Source organism: Crotalus tigris, unplaced genomic scaffold, assembly GCF_016545835.1.
Source record: "Crotalus tigris isolate CLP2741 ecotype Arizona unplaced genomic scaffold, ASM1654583v1 scf7180000018806.1695572, whole genome shotgun sequence".
Taxonomy (NCBI): Eukaryota; Metazoa; Chordata; class Lepidosauria; order Squamata; family Viperidae; genus Crotalus; species Crotalus tigris.
This window is the reverse complement of record NW_024097205.1, coordinates 1,641,598-1,663,964: the sequence shown is the minus strand read 5'-3', so window position 1 is coordinate 1,663,964 and position 22,367 is coordinate 1,641,598.

Below are 22,367 nucleotides of genomic sequence, written 5' to 3'. Positions count from 1 at the left end.
AAACAGTAAGTGTAGGATAATATAGTGATAGATTACACTCATTCATATAACAAATGTCCTGAGAACATTGGTGGAAAATCAGAAAATAGGCCATTGGTTCAGCTTTATCAATTACATGCATATCTGATGTTCTGAACCCTGACAAAGCTAGACCAATTATAAATAGGTAGGTTTTCCCTATGACCTTAAGCCTGATTTTTTTTTTTTTTTTTTTTTTACTTTCGAATAAATGGTTCAATGTGGCTTCCCTGCAAGGAGCAGCTCTCTGGAGCCCTCTTGGTTGATTCCAAGTCTTCTCCCTGTCTGGAGCAAAATTAGTCCACTTGCCACCTCCACATTCTACATACAGTTGTGAGCTCTACTTTTCACAGAGCCATCTTCAGTCTGCTATTTCTTTCATGGAAGTCCAACAAACAATATTTGTGAAGTGCAGCTTATTCTAGGGAGGGAATGTGCAGATCAGATAACTAATGTGTAAATGTAAGAAATGTTTACTATTGTCAAGTTCCCCATAGCTAGCAACCAGAAAAACAAGAACCCTATAGATTTCAGGGAGGTATCTTTAATCTTTAATGGTAGCCTTCAAAACTACAAGAGGAATTCCCAGCAGAGTTGTAGTGATTTACTTAAGACAGATTTTCTGACCTTCAGAATCAAGAAAAAATAAGCGAGCCATTAAAACAGACTTTTAGAAAAGAGGTTCTATCCTGGAGAAGAAAAAAAAAATAAGACAGAAACTCAAAATCATTCCACTTTGATTTTGTGTGGCAGAAGATTGGAGAAAGACAAATTCTGACTGGCTTTAAGGTTCTATATCAATGAAAAGGATTAGTGAGATCTCAGTTGCTTGTTTCTTTAATTTGATTTGCAAGCTTAAGCAAGATAATCATTGAGTTTATTAGTACATACAGGTAGTCCTCAAGTTACAACCATAAAAGAGCCTGCCTATCATACTCATAAGTCATGACGCTCATAAATCAAGTCACCCATTTGACCAATCTGATTTTGTGACCTTTTTTTCTGATGGTCATCAAGCAAACTCTGCAGTCGAAGTTTTCTGCCAAATTGTGATTGCTGTACCACAGAAGGGATGGTGGCACTTTCATCTACATCTATCTCTTTTATGATGTTGACAAGTTATCTGGCCTATCTTTAAGTGAGGGAGGGAGAAACGATTGTCTCATTATTGTTATTGATGAAGCCTGGTATTAATTCACACAAGAAGGTGGGTTGATAATTATAGTATTAGCATTTAGACTTATATACTGCCCCATAGTGCTTTACAGCAGGGCAGTTTAAAATTTAGCATATTGCCCCCAACAATCTGGGTCCTCATTTTACCAACCTCAAAAGTATGGAATGCTGACTCAACCTTGAACTCCATCAGGACCGAACTCAAGCTGTGGTCCGAGTTTGTCTGCAATACTGCATTCTAACCAATATGCCACCTGGGCTCTTATTATGGCAAGGAATTGGTGTAAAGGCATGTAGACCTGATTTAGGATATAGAAGGGAAAAAACGAGTGAGTGATTAAAGGGAAATTTTAGAAGATTACTCCATTTAGGGAATGATGATAACATGAGAAAAATCCTCAAATAAGCCTTTCTCAATTTGGTTTGGTGGGGGGGGAGAAACACAGACAGGGTTTCAAGATTTTGTATATTACTCTACCACAATACATTCCTAGAATCTCTGCCATGCCTGTTTTTTAACCTTGCCTACCTCAAAAGACTGACACTTTCAAACCTTTCCTTCCCATGTGGACTATCATGAATCTTCTCACCTAAACTGAACTACTTTTCTCCACTTTCTTCTCACAGTGTCCAACAACTGTGCTCCCCTGGTTTAAATGCTTAAAGCATTTGTGTATAAGGATGCTTGTGTTGATAGTAGGGATGTCTTGATTCAGGATATGAAAGTATATATATATATATATATATATTATGCAGATGATGCCATATTGTTGGCTCAGAACTCACATCATCTATGCTAGATAGATTACATAGTGCAATTAGGAACATAGATCTGAACATTAAAGTGTCAAAGACCAAGGAGCTGTTTTTGACAGGGAAAATGGAGGAATGATTTTAAGTTGTACATAAATGGCGAAAAAACTAGAGTAAATGCATGCATTTGTGTATTTTAATAAAATGCTTACTCAAGAGGGGGAAAATGGTTAGAAAAACACTGGTAGAAACACTGAGTGTGAATACTAGTTGAAAGGTAATGTTTACTATGTTGCAAAGAATAAATACCTGTTGCAAAAACTGGAAATATCTATGTATAAGAGCCACTACCAAATGAAAGTGAGAGATGGCTATGAAAATAGAAAAAAGAAAAATAAGTGTGTGGTAAGAGAAGAAGTGTTAAAAATGAACAGATGTTGCATGAGTGCAGACTGAAAATACCAATGATTGACCAATATGAAAGAAAAAAAAAATATATGACTTGGTCAAATAATGAATGACAAGCAAATTTCAAAATAAATATATGAAATAAGAATAAATGTCCTGAGAGGAGAGGGAGACCTAGAAATTTATTTTGAGATAGAGTGATGAGGACCTCAAAAAGGGAGAGGGAAGAAATTTAAAGAACAAGCAATGATGTACAAAGTAACATATGGACACAGTGGAAAGATTTTTCAGTCCTGATTCTGGATTGGTCTTTTAACCCTTCTACCTATTTTTTGCTTGGATCCTAGTTATTATTTGGGCCTGATTTGTTTTCACAGTTCCTCTTATAGGATCAAACGGGATCCTCATGTTAGAAAAAAAAGTGTTGAGCAAATGTGAATATGCAAAATATATGTTTAACACCCATGTACATATAGGCATTTTTGCTAGAGAGCATGCATGGTGGCAACTTCTCACTGACTCTACATATATGGACAAACAGCTTTTTGAAATATTGGCTGAATCATGAGGAAAGATGAGGCAACACTGTAAAAATGGATAAATTGTTGTTGTGTTTTAACTCATGATAAATATAATATTAAACCTCTGGTCTTTGAAGGTACATATTCAGTTTTAAAGCAGTTCCCTGCTTTTATCTACACTGTACTAATGACACTCTTTAGCAGTATGTTTCAGCACAAACTATGGAGTGACTTATATAAATGGCTTATTTCCAACTGCATGCATTTGTCTTTGAAGTTAACATAAACACTGGCATTTTCTGGCTCCTGAATCCTGGTTCTTCTCACCTCTGAGGAAACTCAAATGAGTTTTTGCTAACTAGGAGTGTCTTCCATTTGTCCTCATCGGCATGGAACGAAGGCCGTCTTGTCTCCTTTCCTCCTATGTGCTGTTGCAGTGACAGGGTTAAATTGCTAATAGAGGTTTCATGAGGTCTGCCAAAGCCCACTTTTCAACACTTACATCTGTTCAACAATTATTACAGCATTTTTGTCATAAAAAATTCAACACCCTGAGTGTCGTGCTAGCAAAACCTGAAAATTTATGCAGTGAACAGAATAGCTAATTTCTCTAAGGAAATGGGGGTGGGTGGGTGAGCGATGGGGGAAAGAGGAGAAAACTACAGATTGAACTAAATTCTCCAGCACGGTATCTGCACACATCTGACTCCCTCTTTAGGTTTTGTCACCATGTAGCAGATGCCTGAGAAACACTAGACCTTGCAAAACAGATTTATGCCTTCGAAGAAACAATGTTTAAAGCTCAGAAGGGTGCTGCTGTGCCCAGCTCACTATGTCATGATCAAATTGCATTTAAATTGCAGACTTGACTTAGGACAGCATGATGAGTTCCCTACACTGTATTACTGAAGAATTAACAAAGCTTTTTTAAATGCATATATTTTAGAAAAAGAAAAAAAACAGATATGAAACAGGAGGTGTGAAAGGACAATTGAGAAAAAGTGAGTTATTTAATCTCAGAGATTGTGTAAGCGCAAGAGAGTTTTCCATAGAAGGAAGAAATTTCTTTTTCCCAGAAATGATGTTACTTCTTTTTTCCATAAGGTTTGGAATGTGGATTCTGTATGGAAATTAAAGCTGTCTAGTTAGAATGTCAGTGGACTGCAACAACAGGCCAGAGGCAATCACCTTTAATTCTCAAGGATCAGACATGCTTCCAGGATTGGTGGTTTCAATTCACCATGATAATTGCAACAGTGATGAAAGTCTTGCAGCACTGCAGATGTAGCAGAGAAGATAGAGAATGAGGGAACTGTTTGTTTCTAGAAACCAGAGGATGACTCAGAAAGGATTTACCTTACATAACATACTTCATTAGTTCTATGTATAATGTTGTCCAATATAATAACTTAAGTTGAATATGTGCAACTCAATAGTAAAAAACAACATACTGATAATTTCAAAACTTTATCATCAGTGCAAAATTTATATAAACTTAAGGACAGGTCTTCTCCAACATCTAGCTATTTGGGATTTGAGATCCCAACTTCTCTGGAGCATTCTAATTTTGAAAAGTTTGCCAACAAGTTCACAAAAATTCAATTATTAATTTTGTAGATTCTTTTTTGTACACAAAAAACTATCTAAGATGCTTTAGCTCTTTATTTTATCATGGAAAATAAAATATTAAAAAAATTGCTATTTGCATAGACAACCAATGAAACACACTGAGTTTAAAAAACAGAACTAAACTAAAACTGAGGTAGATTTACATATATTTTCTTAAATCAAAAAAGCAGCCTGGAATCCACTCACAAAAGCTCTTAGTCTGGTTTAATGTAATGCTAAGGAATCTGATACTACAATCCATTCATTTTTGATGCTATTAACAGAATAACAGAGTTGGAAAGGACCTTGTTGGTCTTCTAGTCCAACCCCTTGCTCAAGCAGTAAACCCTATACCAGGGGTAGTCAACCTTGGCTCTTTTATGACTTAGTTGTGGACTTCAACTCCCAGAATTCCTGAGCCATAAAAGAGCCAAGGTTGACTACCCCTGCCCTATACCATTTCACACAAATGTCATTGAATATTGGACATGAACAGACTAAATGTTTCTTGGTTTGAAAACCCTTCATAGTCTTCCTAACCAACTTCCCCTTAGTACTCAATCAAACATTTTTCCTTAACCATGAACTACAGTGATATTATGTACAAAGTGCCTGATAATGTCATAAAAATACACATTAGAGTAAAATATGTATGCACTTCTTATGAGAAAACAGCCAAACAGATATTTAAGAAAATGCAAAATGATTTGAGAATAAATCACACAAAATATTTGTGCACGCCTGGCAATGAAACCAGTTGATCATAGTGATTTGTGAAGCTGTAGGATCACATATCTATCATTAAAACAAATATACATCAGATGCACTGCATTCCACAACATCTATTATTACTGAACTAGGATAGATTCCCATGAGAATATTGTGACAAAGAGTAATAACACCACACTTGTATGTTCCATAGAGTATAATGTTTATATGAGTTGGCCTTTGTATATTTGCAATTTATTTTATTCATAAAAATAGGTCACTCAAGAGCACAGTCCAACTCTTTATTGTTCGCTGGCAATAAGCACTGACTTGGTGAAAATATATTTAAAACACATAAGTTAGTAAAGAGACAGAAGTAATTTCTGCATATTCATGACTTTTCCATTTCCACTATAGCTTGTTACCAATAAATATCCCCCATGGAACTACCTTATTATCAAAGGAAAGAGCATTAATCAAAGCAGGGTCTGAAATACAAGGTACATACCATATACCATATTCAGCTCTGTTGTTGCAAGTTGCAAATCAAATGTAGCAAGCAAATTGAGTACTTCCGCACTACAGCTTGACTTAATCCTTTATGTCAAAAAATAAACATGAAAACAAATCTTTAATCTGTTCAAATGCAAATGTGGATGAATCTTTAGATGGCATTGTCAAGAGTAGGGATGTACAGATTGGTGTAAATCCAATCTATTTTACTTCCCATTTTACAGAGCAGATTTCCACGTGACAGATTTATGCCTAGATTTCTAATTAAAACATCTGGACATAAATTTGCTGGTCAGTTTATGGATTTTTTTGGGGGTAGTGGGGGTGTAAGTTATGTTTGAGAATATATAAATAGTCGGGGTTTTTATTTTATTTTATTTTTAGTGATATTGGTATCTTTTTTATTGTATCCATTTTTGGTATGATTTTATATTTTGTATTTGGTTTTTTGTACACTGCCTTGGAATGTTTCTATAACAAGAAAAGTGGGACATTAATTTAATAATGAATTAATTTCCTCCCCCCCCCCCCAAAAAAAAAATAGCTTGTGGATTTACACATGCTTCACCTGCTCACAGCATGTAAGTTTTGCTTTTCTTTGACAATGTTTCTGGAATGAACAGAACTTCACTATACTGTGAAAGTGCAGGACTTTTCCTCTGAAAGAAAGGTAAATAATATAAAGTTATTTGGATTTAATTTCTAATGACAAATTGTTATAGGTAGTCCTACATAAAAAGCAATTCTGTTTCCCAAAAGATCTTATGCTTCAACCATACATCTGATATAAATGTTGATTCTACCTTGATTTCATCCTGAACTTGATACTTAATAAGATATGTTGCTGATTTATTTTGGATTGTTGATCTGACCCAGTTCACCAAATCCAACTGATTTAGAAAATTAAGTTTGATTTTTCTTAACCAATTTTTTTTGTGTGTGTGAGAGAGAGGAAAGGTAACTATTGCCTATGTAAATGACTTGATCTGCAGACAATTCAGTCAAATTTTCCAATCTATTTTGTGAATAAAATTATGACTCACATTAACTTTTTGAATTGCATGCTATACTCTAATCCTAATTAAAACTGGAGTTGAAGTTAATATTAAATCACATTATGATCTACTTTCTTGCTTAGCTCATTTTTTCACTGACCACTCATTAAATTACAATTTGTTGTCTTGGGATATTGTATGCAACAAATTGAAGTTAAAAACAAAAAAAAAGTAAGTAAAATCAGAACAATGTGTAAATAAGAATGTCCAAACCACAAGCTTTCTGTAGCTAACTCTGCACATGCATGTAACACCAAGCAAGGGTTTGGTGTATATTAACTTTTCTTTTGCTCTTATGTCACATACATGCACTCATAGCCCTAAAATGCTTAAATGATATGAAGATGTCTATTTCAGCAATATTAAGTTCCTTGAAACCTGCCTCAGATAAACAGCTATTTTCAAAAATTTCTAAAAGGCATTTTTCCTTGGAATCATTTAATAAAGACAGATACTATCTTTATTTTTTTCTTCTGACAGTATATGGGACAATTTTTCTAGAGTTCCTACATACCTCTTTATTATGAGGAAAATAGTAATCATACCAATATACTTGAATGCAAAGTTTCATGCAGATTAAACATGGAAAGAAAACAGGGAAGGTTTTAGAGATGCTAATTCCAGTGGTGGGAGTTGTTCAATGTACATTACCTGCCCCCATAAAAAAAAAAAGAATGTTCACCTTGTGGCCTCTTATCTGCATAGAACTTACAACAGCACTCCCATTATCTCCCCCAAAATAAATCCTAATTATTAATCTTAAAAGAAAAACCAGAAATCATGTTACAGGCAAAAGAGGTGACAATTAGAATGCCAAAATAGTCAACTGCTATCTTTGTCGTTATATCAGCACCATGGATGAATTTCCCCAAGTACAAAGTATCTACAGAGTCCATTAGGCTTCCAGGATTATTCAGTTTTCATCAATCAACTGAATGTGAACACTTATTTTTTAACTTCTAGTTATTTTATTAACCAGTGCTTTAGTTGATAAAGGGGAAGACACATGTACAGAAAGAGAGAGATTAAAATTTGCCCAAGTAAAAAAAAACCAAAAACAATAAGACATTAACAAAGATGGACACCAAATGACAACAGTCCTGAATGAAAATATCATGAACACCAGAGAGGCTCTGGGGAGAAATGCATGCATTTGATTTTAGATTATTCATACCAAATGGGAGAAGAGAGGGCACTCCTTCTTCAGTGCCCTTCCTGCCATGTTGAGAGTCAATACCCAATCACATCAATAATCTTATGCAATCCTTCATGAGAATGTTTATTTCTCCAAAATCTCTTAAGTAGCAGAATCTGCTGTGCTGTCAATGTAGAGATTTGCTAAGGACATTTCTGACATCCATCACAAGTCTGTCACAGTGAATATTTCAGGTGACTGAGCCAACACAGAAGCACTTTGTGTTCAGTATCATGGGAATCTGGATTTTAAAATAGACAATTCAAAGATGCTTTCACTTCTGAATTTTTTTAGTGTAAGGTGTATAGTGCAATCCAATATATGTCCACTCGGAATTAAATCTTACTGATTCTAGTTAGACTTATTTTTCTTTATGCATGAATACAAAATTACTTCTTGCTGTCATCAGCCCAGATCACTCCACTATAGGATGAAGGCCTCTTTTCTGAAGGTTATGGATGATAATATACCAGACTGATCCAATGCAGGTTGATTGATAGATGTCTTTTGATTTTCCAGTCTAGAGTGTGAGGTGATTGGCACAAAGTCACGCAGCCAACTTCTGTGCCTAAGAAAGGACTAGAAACTGTTTCCCTCCTCCTAGTCCAGCATTTTAACCACTATCCCACACTGACTTTTTTTATGAATATGTGTCTGTATATTTGTATGTTGTGTGCAGCACTCAAATGGACAATTCATCTTGAGAACCTAAATATGTATATGAGATTAGATGTTTGTATATGCACATTTTTAAAAAGTTTTCTTCTTGTCCCTATGATTAACAAAACTATTCTTGAAGCTTGTTGAGCTTGCCTGTGAAATCCCTGAGCAGGACTTCACACTCTTAGAGGCATGAATTTGATCACTCAAAATAAGCAATTCTCCATGCAGACTGGCTTAATATAACAAATTAGTCACATCTGCTCCAGTGCACTTTACAGATGTGCAATTGCTTTGCATACACAGAAACAGTACCTAACATTCTTCTTACATACACACTGTAGGAATTTCAACTCTATATTTTAACACTATACATTTTCTTTTCTTAATTCTTAACTATTCTTAGATATTAAAATGGTTCTTTCTATTCTTAATGTAGAATAATATCTACCTGAACAGTTTCAACAATGATGCAGGTTATGAAGGAACTAATTTGTGTGTTGGGTTTTATATATATACAAGCTTTCCCTGTCTAGTCATGTGCAACTCTAAGGGATGGTGCTCATCTCCATTGCTTGGCCAAGGGAACCAGCATTGTCCGAAAACATTTCTGTGGTCATGTGGCCGGCATGGCTACACACCAAAGACACATGGAACACTGTAACCTTCCCACCAAAGTAGTACCTATTAATCTACTCATATTTGCATGCTTTAGAACTGCTAGGTGGGCAGGAGCTGGGGCAGAAAAGGGAGCTCATCCCATTGTGCAATGCTGGGGTCTCAAACCCAGGCTGTCAGCTTTCCAGTTGACAAGCTCAATGTCTTTAACCACTGAACCTTCATGCCTGCCCCCTTTAGACATATATGCTTCACATAAAATACATCAATCATCAAATGCACTTCCAAAGCACAACTTCTAGAGTCTGACTGGGAAAAATTACCTTAATAATTTCTGTATGCTGCCTGAGGCAGAGATCAAAATGATCATCCAACCTGCTCCATTCCATATACTGACAATGATTTAAGTGGCAGTCTGAGTAATATTTATATATTTATAGACTGATAAAAATAGGAATTTATGGTATAATTACAAGCAAAAAGACAGAATAAAAACTAGAAATAAAAGCAACTCAATGATCATACAGTAAACCTCAAAGATTTTGTGCAAGAAGCTCCATTTTCATAAACTTGTGAAAAGATTCAAGTGCTAGCTGAATCTTTGAGGGGAGGCTATTCCACAAGGTGTGTGGTACCACTCTTCTTCACATATGTGAAGACCTCTGAACATCCTCACTTTGATCAAGTGTACAAGATGAGTCATAACAAAATGTTGGAAAGACGCTCTTCACCTTTCACTTTACAATAATGGATATCATTTAGCAGGCACTGATTAGCAGATATAAGTAACAGAAAATAGGGATCTTCTCTGATAATCAAAGATTATAGGAGCAGCATTCTCAATAATAGCAACAATAGCACAACAGCATTTGATGATTTCAGATTCCCAACTCATAACAGAATTTAAAACTGTTCTAAAATGGTGTTTATTATTAGAAAACACCATTATTGTACTGTATTGGTAATCGTGCAAAACTCTAAAAGAATGAATAATTTTGAAGGCAGTTCAACTAAGCCATTCTATCAAAGCAGATATGTAAAGAGACGTTGCATGGAATTTTTACTTAGAGATTGGAACAGCCAAACTTTTATTTTACATGCTCTACTGTAAGCAATTCCCATGGTCTTTCTGAATGTTCAGAAATATCTTGCCTCAAAGCAAATAGGCTGCTCAACACAGATTAGCCCTGCCTCAACAGTTCACAGTTCATAGTTCACAAGGGGAAGAGAGGGAAGGAAGGCTTCACTTTGAGCACCAAATCTTATTGCATCTACTCCAATATTCAAAGTGTTGAGCTGGGTTGCACCCACTTTGCATAGCCCTATTTTTTTATCGCCTTCTATTGAAGCAGAGAATTGAGACTGAGAGGAAAAGGCTTGCCTGAAGCCATTTAAGATAAAGTAGGAATTTAAGGATTAACATCTCAGTTTTAGTCACTATGCTACACCATCTCTCTGCTTCTTTCCCTGAAAATGAAAAATAATAGGGATCCTGGAAAGAAGCCATTCCCTCTCCTCCCCCCTCCCCCTCCCCCCCAGTGCAATGTGTTTAATCAAATCCCTCAACTTTCAAGAAAGTAGTAACTCTCTCTTCTTTTCTGTTTTTTTTTTTTATCTTTATTCTCTGTGTAAGCCTTAAAGACAAATTTTGAGAATGAAAATAACAGCTAACCCAACTGGCTTTCTTTGAAAAGCTCCACTTGGCATTATTTTTAATTCTAAACACAAACAGGTTTGCCAGCAAATACTGGCTCACTTGAGTTTCGTTTATAAAATGGTCATTAAGTTCATATCAAACATGTGTGTTTTGAAGTTAAATCCTTTAAAACAATGTGATAGAATAAGTAATCATTTGACAGAAGTGCTTCTAATGAATTAGATTTCAAAACATTGGAAAGTCATTCAAGGAAAACCTCTTTTTTTTACCTTACTGAAAACATATCATTAGCCTTAATTTAAGTCAAGGTGAGGTTGGTACAGACATTGTAGAAAATTGTTGAGTAACTATTGTTTAATCCCATTTACGGACACTTTCAACAATGACATAGATATAATGAGATATTTAAAATCCTTGGGCCAGTCTTTTGCTAATGCTTTTTACAGTGGAAAGAATGAGTAATTCAATATACACAAGTGAATCTCTTGCATGCTTTTTCTTGATTTGTTGGATGCATGTAACATAAATTGTAAAACCAATCTATTAATGACTCAAATTGGAATCTAGTTTCCTTTCCTTTCATAGGGGCCTTCAGCGATGAATATCATAATAAGTAGATCAGTAAGATGTGCTTTAGTCAAACATTTGTCATGTGCTAAAATTAGAACTCGGCTGCTGTTATTGAATATTCTGTCAACAAATTTCCCTCTCAAGGAAGATAGCAAAAATATTAGCAAGTGGCAACATTATCTGGTCAGCTTGAAATGACAATATTATTTCCTTTGTCTACTCCCCCCCCCTCAAATCTCCTTTTTCCCATTGTCTCCAACAGAAATTAACATGTAGAGTAATCCATAGGGTCAATAACCAATACATGTATTAATACTAAAGATCTTCATTATATTCCATGTGTTAACACTTGGCAATAACTCTTCAATGGAAGTCTTCTGAGGTTTTCATAAGAGTTCTAATGTCATGGCTTCCAGATTCAGACCTTTTCTCACCAGGATTTCTGAGATTAGTAATCCCAGTTTCATGCTCTCTGGGAAAATTTTCCTTCAGGGCTCCAGAAGCACCAAATGCTATTTCCCCAACTTTCACAATCATCATGCATAAATTCTTTGGACCTTTGGCATATGAGAAAAGCCTTGAATTTCTGTGAATGCTACAAAAACCTTTAGGAATGTTCATATTGGTCCTTCCAAAAGTTGATAGTTTTCTGGATGGAGCAGGGAAACTCTCTTGCATATTTTCCCATAACACTATAAATAGTCCTCAACTTACAAACACAACTGAGTCCAAATTTTCTCTTGCTAAGCAAGCAGTTGTTAAGTGAGTCTTGCCCCATTTTATGACATTTCTTGCCACAGTTGTTAAGTGAATCACTGCAGTTGTTAATAATATGGTTATTAAGTGACTCTGGCTTCCCCATTGACTTTCCTTGTCAAAGGGTCACAAGATGATCACATGACACCGGGACACTGCAACAGTAATAAATACATGCCAGTTGCCAAGTATTCAAATTTTGATCATGTGACTGTAGTTATGCTGCAATGCTTGTAAGTGTGAAAAAAGTCATAAATCACTTTTTCAGTGCTGTTGTAACCAATAAACTATGGGTTGTAAGTCAACAAATATTTTAAACAATGTTAGTAGGATAGTTAAACAAGAAGCCAAGTACACAAAGGTAGGCATAACAACCACAGACAAATTAGGCAATAATTGTCAAAATGACTATGTAGTTCACAGGATTTGAATTTTTAACAAGTATTTTTCAATCCTCTTGACATTTAAAATACATTAGTGTATAGAATAATGTTTTCTCAAGTACTTGATGATCATTTCCTCATTTGTCTTTAGTTAATCAAGTAACAGCTTAACTGCAATGAATGACTTTAAGAGTAGTCCTAGTTATGACTGGTTCATATGACTGAATCTGATTTTGCAAAAAAAAAAAAAAAACTGATGAAGAAAAAGAATTATTACAGAAACAAAACATTGCCAAAAATATCTGTATTTGGTATCTGAAAAATAAATTTAGTTGGTGAATTGCTTCCATGTTATAGTTTTAAAACTCATTGTGAAAAGGTAGACAAATAAAATTTTCACTATTAGAATTTATAAAATGCTGACATGAGTAAAGGAAACAAAGGAATTTAGTACAAAGAAGAAATATTGCTTTATTTTGTTTAAGTAAGACATTTTTTCCAGATGGTTATCATTTAACCATTACAATTGATACATATGAATCAGTTGTAATCAGAATTATGTTGCATTTATCTCTCTCAGATCTTGATAGATTAAGATAAAGAAGACTGATTTGACTTAGACCAATTTAGATGAAACCTTATTCAACTTCTGAAGTGAGATTCAGAGAAAATGAAGATTTTTATCTCCTTTCAGCTATCAAAGAATGTCCCAAAGAGTTATAGAATTTTATCACTGAACAGAATTGAGATTTGCAGATATAGTAAATCTTTTTGAATTGGGTCTAGGAGTTTTGGTGATAGACTTATGTGAATTGGGAGGGGGGAACTGGGGCACGTTAAGAGTAGTGTCTATAACATTTTTATTACTGACAGGATTAGATTACATTTGTCAGGATTAGATGATATGTGGCTTTAGCTGTCTCTTCCTTTGGGAAAAAGTTTGCACATTGTAAGTGAGATAAATTTGGAGGTTTTCATATGAAGATAATATTTAAATTTCTCTATTTTCCCTTTGTTGGGCAGTTTCAGATATTGGAAACCTACTTCTTGGAAAGATTTTTTTTTAGAAAAATAAGCATAAGGATTTTTATCTAATTACTGTCCAAAACTATCATGAGATGAGAAAGAGGTTTGCTTCAATGGATTAATTTTCCATATCCTCAAGCTGTGTTTAACTGGTAAGCCAATAAATGTCAGCCCTTCAAGGTAGACCAAAACACAAAGATTTTTTTTAGAAAAATAAGCATAGGGATTTTTATCTAATTACTGTCCAAAACTATTATGAGATGAGAAAGAGGTTTGCTTCAATGGATTAATTTTCCATATCCTCAAGCTGTGTTTAATTGGCAAGCCAATAAATGTCAGCCCTTCAAGGTAGACCAAAACACAAGAGATATTGCAGGGATTCCAGAAATACTAATATTATCATAGTAAAGCATAGGCACAGACTTTTAAAACCATGTTCAAGTTTCTCTGTGTCTCATGTTATATTAAACAAACTAAAGCTGGGGTTATTTGGGTTTTCTTTTCTACATGTACTTCAAACTCTAGAGACTGTAATATTTACTGCAAGCCATTATATTCAGTATGAATCATTACTAAAACTCTCAGGCTTATGTGATAGGGCAGAATGGGCTCTTTCTTAAATCTCCTTATGTCAGAATGGCATCCATTCAACTGTTTATCCATTAAATTTCAGAGATTTTTTTGTAGAAACATGCAAAATAAAATCTGCCACTTTTGTGCATAATTTACTCTAGTACTCAGGTTTAATATACATTTTCCCTAATATGTACTATTTTACTGTGTTAGCACAATGTACCCACTGTATTTATTTTGTGTGTGTGTTTCTTAAAACAGAGCAGATTATGTACATGAGCCTCTAGCCTACACTGTCAAACTCCATGAATTACATGCTATGCAGGATTTCATTTTGACAGATCTTCAATCCAAAGACAGAGTCAGATTGTTCTCCTTGCCAATTTGCAGCAAACACTTGTTCACAACAAAATTCAGTTTTCTCTTCTCCCTCCCTCCCTCCCTCCCTCCCTCCCTCCCTCCCTCCCTTCCTTCCTTCCTTCCTTCCTTCCTTCCTTCCTTCCTTCCTTCCTTCCACAGCTCTTTCTTACAATAAACTACATCCAATGGTTAACAATAGGAAAAAGTTATTACAATAACTTTCAGAGCTGCAGTAAAATTCAGTTTGCATCTGTCCTTTAAATACATTCATTTCTTGCACAGATAAAGGAGAACGATGCCTGTCTGACTGACAGATACTTTATGCAGCAGTTGGGTAGAAAGTACAATAATATGAAGAATCGATATCTAAAAGTAGCATTAACACTTCATTTGTTTGCATGAAGAACATTCTGTTCCCTTTACTCAACTGCTTTAGCAGGCTTAGTACAAGAACAAATTGATCTTGATATCTGTGAGGATGGAAGACAAATTTAAAAGAAAATGAAGATAATTTATAGCCAGGGATCTTTCTCTGTCAAAGTAATAAGATACAGATTCCTTTCTTTGGGTTAATGAATATTTTGTGGATGCTGTATTTTCGGAAGAATCTTTTTCAGTCTCTGATTTGGCACTGACATTGGCACATTGGTTGTGCCATACCTTTGGGTGTCTGCTCCAAGGTGACAGGCGATACAAAACCATGGAAATCTACCATTGAGTGTAGTTGTTGCTAAAATGGACAGGCTCAGGAAGGATAGTGCAGTGGCTATAATTATGCAAATATACATCTTGCCATAGTCTCTGCCTGCAAATCCAGTGACAGGTGTGGGCAGGGGGAGGTCTTTTTAAACATTATAATTGCCTTTTTTCAGTATGCAGTCAGTGAGTGCAGCATTCTTTTAATCACCTCCCTTAATAATGGGGCCACATTTAATTAATTGGGAAAGACAAAAGTCAAGCAAGAAGTCCTCTTGGATTATTTAGCAGCTTTTTATATTATTGAGCATGATATTCTTCTAGACTATTTGGTGGGATCACTCTTTGGGGACAAGAGAACTAGCAAAGTTGCATTTCATCTAGTTTCTGACATAGATTAGCTACCAAGACAATCAAAGCTGTCTGAAAAGCATGGGGTGAGACACTTGGTTTATTGAAAAAAAGGCAGCATAGTCCAGATGTGAGAGACATGGGGGAAAAAGCTTTTTAAACAGAGTTTGCCTTAATTAACTCAATGTATCTGAGACTGGGAATGTATTCTTTCAGTTTCCAAGATTCTGCTTTTTACCACAGTCTAGCATTAAATGTACATTCCTGAAATCCATGTACTATTCATTTCCATGGTTTGCCATCTGTATGGATTTGACAGATGAAATCCAAGTTGAAATAGCTTCATAAAATTAATTTTTACAAGATAAATGTGAACCCTCATAATCTTACCTAAAAATAGCATATTTGAGACTGGTTAATCAAGATGATACACAATTGAGATCAAGAGAGGGCTTTTCCAATAAAATTTTTTTTAATAAATAAATAAATAAATATTAAGTACACATACCCATAAGATACTGTAGGTCTTAATACAGACTTAGACTATACAGACGTTTAATATAGAGTCCTGACAAATGTAACTAACCAAGAAAGTCAAGGATCACACAAGCAAGTAGAATCCCTTATCTCCCCCTGAATACTGTTCATGTCCTCCAGATCTACAAGCTGAAAAGAATCTGTAATAACCAAGATGAAGTTGCTAAGATTACTTATGATCTGACTCAACAATGGAGTACAAATGGGGGATAAATCCAATTAATTTTATCTGAATAGAATGGTAAAAACTGCTTACCACTCTTCTGCCAGTATCTTGATGACGATTCCACATGAGGCATTGAATTTTCTGTGCAGGTACAATGGAAGAAGAGAAATGAACTCTCTTTCCTGCACCTACTAATGCAAAGTAGCATTTCAAATTCCTGAAAGACAGCCCCGTTTGATATTTGGTCCAATTTGTACAAGAATTACTCCATTTGACCTCCATTTTATACTTACTATCACACCAAAATCAGCTTCCTTGTAAACTAAACTGCTGACTGAGTTCTGCAAGAAGGAAGTGTCAAACCAGCCTAATTCACTATTTATTTATGTCCCACATTTATTATAGATATAAATAATACAAGGCAGTGAACATATCTAATATTCCTTCCTCCTATTTTCTGCACAATAACAATCCTGTGAGGTGGGTTGGCTGAGAGAGAGTGATTAGCCCATGGTCATCCTACTGGCTTTCATGCCTAAAATGGGACTAGAATTCACAATCTCCTAGTTTCTAGCCTGGTAACCTAATCACTGGGTCAAACTCATTTTTGATAGTATAGTGAAATAAACACACTTTAATGTGTCAATGCTTCTGTGATTTTTTAAAAACAATTATTGCTGTTTTCATCTCTTACTGTTGTGTTTTTAATTTTGCTGCTTAATTTATTTTGTGTAATTTAGGCTGCATTTTAATATATACATTTATCAATTGTTTTAAATGATTGCTTTAATTGCTTGGATTCTATTGTAAACCACTTCAAGAATTTTTAAGAAAAGTGGTTCAGTCATGTTTTTAATCAGCCTGTTGATAATAAGTTTCTGGATGTTTTTGTAGAATCCTTATACAATTTATTGAATCCTGCATCAAATAGGGATTTATTTTTTTAACAGATAGTAGTGGAGGGCCAATTGACTTTTTTTTTTTTTTGCTTGGGCTGCATCTCTGAAAAAGGATAAAAGTCACTTCTTATAAGTAGCAATAGAGGATAATCAGTTTTTTCTCTTGTGGCTATTGAAATAATTTTTAACTAAATTTGGAAAAATTAGAAATTATCTGAGTAAGCATGGAACAAATATATAGATCTTTATGGTAACAGCATCCGACATGACACTGATCTTTAGTGACACAGTTTTGGATGGAATAAAAGAAAAAGAAAAAGGAGCTATCTCGATACTTACTGAGAATTAATATCAGAGCATATTACTGGTTAACATGCATACAGCTTCCCCCTGAAGAAGATATTGATCTGTAAAATAAAAACAAAACAGGCAAAAAAAATCCCATTAAGATGCAATCAAAAGAAATGGAATATCCATTTTTATCTCCATTGGGAAAGAGCTGTACAGATTAATGGTAGACAATGGCATTTTCATTTAAGCCTATTTATTTTACAAGAGCTTCCGAGCCTTTTCTTCCAGAAGTAAAAAATGTATCCTATTCCATATCTGTTAAGCAATCTGACAGTAAAGTACGACACAGCCACATTCATCAATTTATTGATTTTAATGACCTTATGCATAGTTCAGGCATTGGCTATTTTTTTTAGCACATTTGGCTTTTCAGAGCATGTAGTAAATGTAGTTTCAAAATGACTACCATGGGAGATTTGCTTGCTCATAAAATGGCTGTGATGGTAGCAGTGATGAGTCCCAGAGCATCCATTGATCAGAAGCTGAAGTTGCCTTCAAGATCTATCTTGTAGCCACCAGTGAGATTTGTGTGAGGCTTAAAGCATTTCTTGGCATAGAAAGTGATATAGACTCAAAATCACTGATGGTGATTTTGTCAAAGCTGATGGAATTATGTGGTGCTCTAGCTGTTTCAGGATTGCACTGAAGATGCTATTTACTATTGGTATGGTACTATTTGTTGTTGTCTTCTCATGTGTAGCTGACTGTGCAATGAGCCATAATAATAACAATAATAATTATATGCCTTGGATCAATCCCAAAACAGCTGGAGCACTGCTTGAACACCCTCGGCAATGACAAAATCATCATCAGTCAATTGCAAAAGGCAGCTTTACTTGGAACAGTTTACATCCTGCAATGATACCTTTAACACCATTATACCTTAACATTTTCCTATCAAAGTCCTTGAGAAAGATTCGGTAGGTGGCTAAAAATGCCAAATCCAGTCTGAACATCTTGCTGACTATGTGTCCAATTCATTCTGCTAAGAGCTTTATTTGTATGTAATTAGACCACTGTATGGGCAAGGCTCCTGTACAACTGTAAAAGAAAACAAAATAGTAAATGAAGGTGTTGCTGAGATTTTTATAGCCACTTCATAAAAGCCACTTCTAGGGAGTATTTCAGAAATACCACCAAGTGCATATTTCTAACACAAATACATTCCATTGTTCAAAGACATATGTATCTCCTGTGGTGCTTGTTGTAAATCTACATTAGGGGCAATATAGAAACAGAGTGGAATATGTTTCTTTTTATGACATCCTGAGTAAAAGCTTTTACACAGCTCCCAATGTATAGTATTATGATATGATAGCCTTCCCAACACATTGTAAAGTTGGTATTGTAAGTCTTGCCTGTATCTGAATAGCACATAGCATAAAGTGATATTTTTTAATTAAAGCAAATCTTTTTGTAAGTTGATTTTTTACTCAGGAATTGATCCTTTCGTTCTATAGCATAGCTGATGATGACTATCTTTTAATTGTCAATTTGTTCACATTGCTTGTTTTTTTAAAAAAAAACTGGGTGTGGAGGATGTGAACATATGTTGGAGGCTATTTGATTAAAAAACTAAGCAAAGACTCTAAGGGGAAAGGTAATTAAATTTTAACTTTATGGTAATAAAAAAGATGCCCATGAAATCAGCCAAAACTAAAATTCAGAAGCATGGCTTTCTCATCTTGAAATGTTACACCCATAAAAGAAGCCTGTAAAATTAATCTACCTAGCAATCAGCTCAAGGGAAAAAAACTTTGAAGTACTTATGGTATAATATCTAAAATTCCATCTTCTTTTCTCAGTCATATATCAACAGCCCATGTATTTGGAAAAATAAGATCTGCATTGCACAGAAATATTTGCATTGTAAGAAAAAACAGTGATAAGGTATATCATTTCCAGAGAGAGTTGGCATGTGTAAGTGGTCTCTAAAAATGCAATCAATGCTAGACAGATGGGCAAATATATAAAGGCATGAGACAAGGCCTGAGATTTTCTTAGTCAATTTTTCTGAGGTATTTAGAATGTAGAATGAGAGCAAAAGAAATGTTGTTGAATTAATTCAATTTAATATATGTGCCATCATATAGAGTTATGTATAAATTAATGTTGTAAAGTAGTCCTGATAATGTAGATTCTTTCAAATGAAATTTGGGGAAGATAATTATGAACTTTATTTAATAAGAGAGGAAACAAGAAAACTTCCAAACAAAGCAAGCTTCTTTTATATATACAAGTTACAAGGTTTGGACAGACAGAGAAGAGAGAAGAAGAGGGAAATGGAGAGACTTCTACTGTTATGTCCTGAGCCTTGCAAACGGGCTCGGGGCGTTTGCAGGCGGTCCCGGGCAGGTGCAAGCTGCCCGGGACCAGACAGGCTGTCGCCAGCACCTGTGCGCATGCGCGGGTGCTGGCGCGCAAAAAGTAACACATTGACCCAGGGAAGGCCTATATAAGAGGCCGGAAGTTTTGGGCGTTGTCGGAGCATTCAATCTGTAAGCTGAATGAAGAATAAAGCAAATCTGAGAACTACAACTGCTTCTCGTATCTTGCCATTTAGCGAGGGACGCAACACTGGCGACGGAGGTGGGATGCCTTACATCGTCTGGAAAGGAAGAGGTGTAAGCTTACCCAAGTGAGTCCTGAGCGATGGAACGGAGTTGACTCAGCAGCTACCCGCCAATCCAGTGCACATTCGGGGGTAGGCTGTCTGATAGACCCGTCTCCTAAAATGGCAAAAATTGGAAGGCTTTCGGAGTTCGATGTCTCACATCCAGAGAGGTGGGAATCCTACGTAGCCAGGGTGGAGAACTACCTCAAGGTGAACCAAGTGAGGGAAGATAGCTTGAAGGCTGCCACCCTGCTGTGTGTCTGCGGTCAAGACGCCTTCGAAATCACGGAGAACCTTGCAGCACCTGTCCCACTAGAGTCTGTCAGCTACGCAGATCTAAAAAAGCTACTGAAGGAGCACTTCCAGCCCAAGATGTCCGTCATCGCATGGAGCCACACCTTCGAGCAGAGGGATCAACGATCCGGAGAATCGGCGAAAGAGTACATCGCCGCATTGAGGAAGGCCACCAAGCACTGCGAACTCAAGGACCTTGAAGAACGACTGAGGGACCGATTTGTGTGCGGGCTAAGGCATTGAGAGCTACAACAGAGGCTTTTCGCCAAAGAGGACTTGTCTTTCCAAGATGCCTTGAGAGAGGTCACCGCAGAAGAAGCAGCAAGCAGCGCCATCAAGAACATGCGGCCCATCAGGAACAGTCCAGATGTTGCATCCGTGCACCAAGAAGAAGTCCAAGGGAACTCCGAGGAGGATCCGGACGAGGAAGTCGACCGTCTCCACCCCACAAAGGAAGGGAACCAGAAAGGAAGCTCTTCAGCTCTCCCCAAGTGCATCGGCTGTGGAGGTCGCCACAGGAGAACCGACTGCAAGTTCCGCTCTGCTATCTGCAGGGCGTGCGGAAAACAAGGACACATTGGAGCTATGTGCCTGGGCCGACGAAAGGTACAACCCCAGGAAGAATTGCGCCTGAAAGGTACCAGGGTCCCCAGCCAGAATAGGGTGGGGTTTTGCGCTTCGCGAAGAAGCATCTTTAGGACAGGCACACACAAGCCCATTAAGAAAAAGCTGTCACTTAAGGTGAAGCTACAAGGGGTTCCATTAACTATGGAACTAGACACGGGGTCTGCACTTTCAATCATCTCTTTGCATACATTTAGGAAGATTTGTTCCGGCAGTGGAACTCAGGCCAAGTTAAGGCCTTCTGACATTTTGCTAACAGACTTTCAAAATTCGAGAGTGTGTGTTAAGGGGGAGGCCACCCTTAACGTACAGTATAAGAATTTTGAAGGTCCACTAGACCTATTAGTAGTAGGGGGTGAACGAACGAGTCTCATAGGACTCGATTGGTTTGAGGCCTTGGGGATACACGTCACGGGGCTCAACAGCCTACAAACACTCGACCTACAGGAAGTCTGCAAAGAATTTGCAGATGTTTTCAGCCCCCAGCTGGGCACATTCAAAGGACCCCCTGTGTCCTTAAAACTAGACCCCACTGTCACTCCCATTAGAATTAAAGCAAGAAGGGTCCCTTTTGCTTTAAAGAGTAAAATTGACATTGAGTTGGACTGATCCAACAGGGAATTCTAGAGCCTGTTGATTCCAGTCCCTGGGAGACCCCCATTGTCACGCCTCTAAAGGCAAATGGGGACATTCACATTTGTGCTGACTACAAATGCATTCTTAATAAGGCATTGCAGCAACATGCCTATCCTGTTTCTGTGGTCAGTCATATTCTGGCCTCCCTCAAGGGGGGGCGTGTTTTTGCAAAGCTTGACCTAGCTCAAGCGTATCAACACCTGCCTGTTGATGATGCTGCTGCTATAGCTCAGACTATTGTGACCCACAGAGGGGCCTTTAAGGTAAAGAGGCTACAGTTCGGAGTGAATGTCGCTCCTGGGATTTTCCAAAGCGTAATGGAAAACACACTACGGGGTATACCGGGGGTTTGCCCCTACTTTGATGATGTCTTAATTGCAGGAGACTCCACACACATTTTAGCTGAAAGGCTAAGGGCTGTCCTGTTAAGGTTCAGGAAAACAGGCCTCAAGCTTAAGAAGGACAAATGCAAAATAGGGGTGCCTTCTACTGAATTTTGGGGGTTCAAAATTGCTGCTGCTGGGATTCACCCTGCTGAATCCAAACTAACTGCCATTTTAGAAGCACCTAGGCCAAAGTCTAAGACCAAACTTCAGGCCTTTCGGGGCCTCCTGAACTTTTACAATTCTTTTCTTCCACAT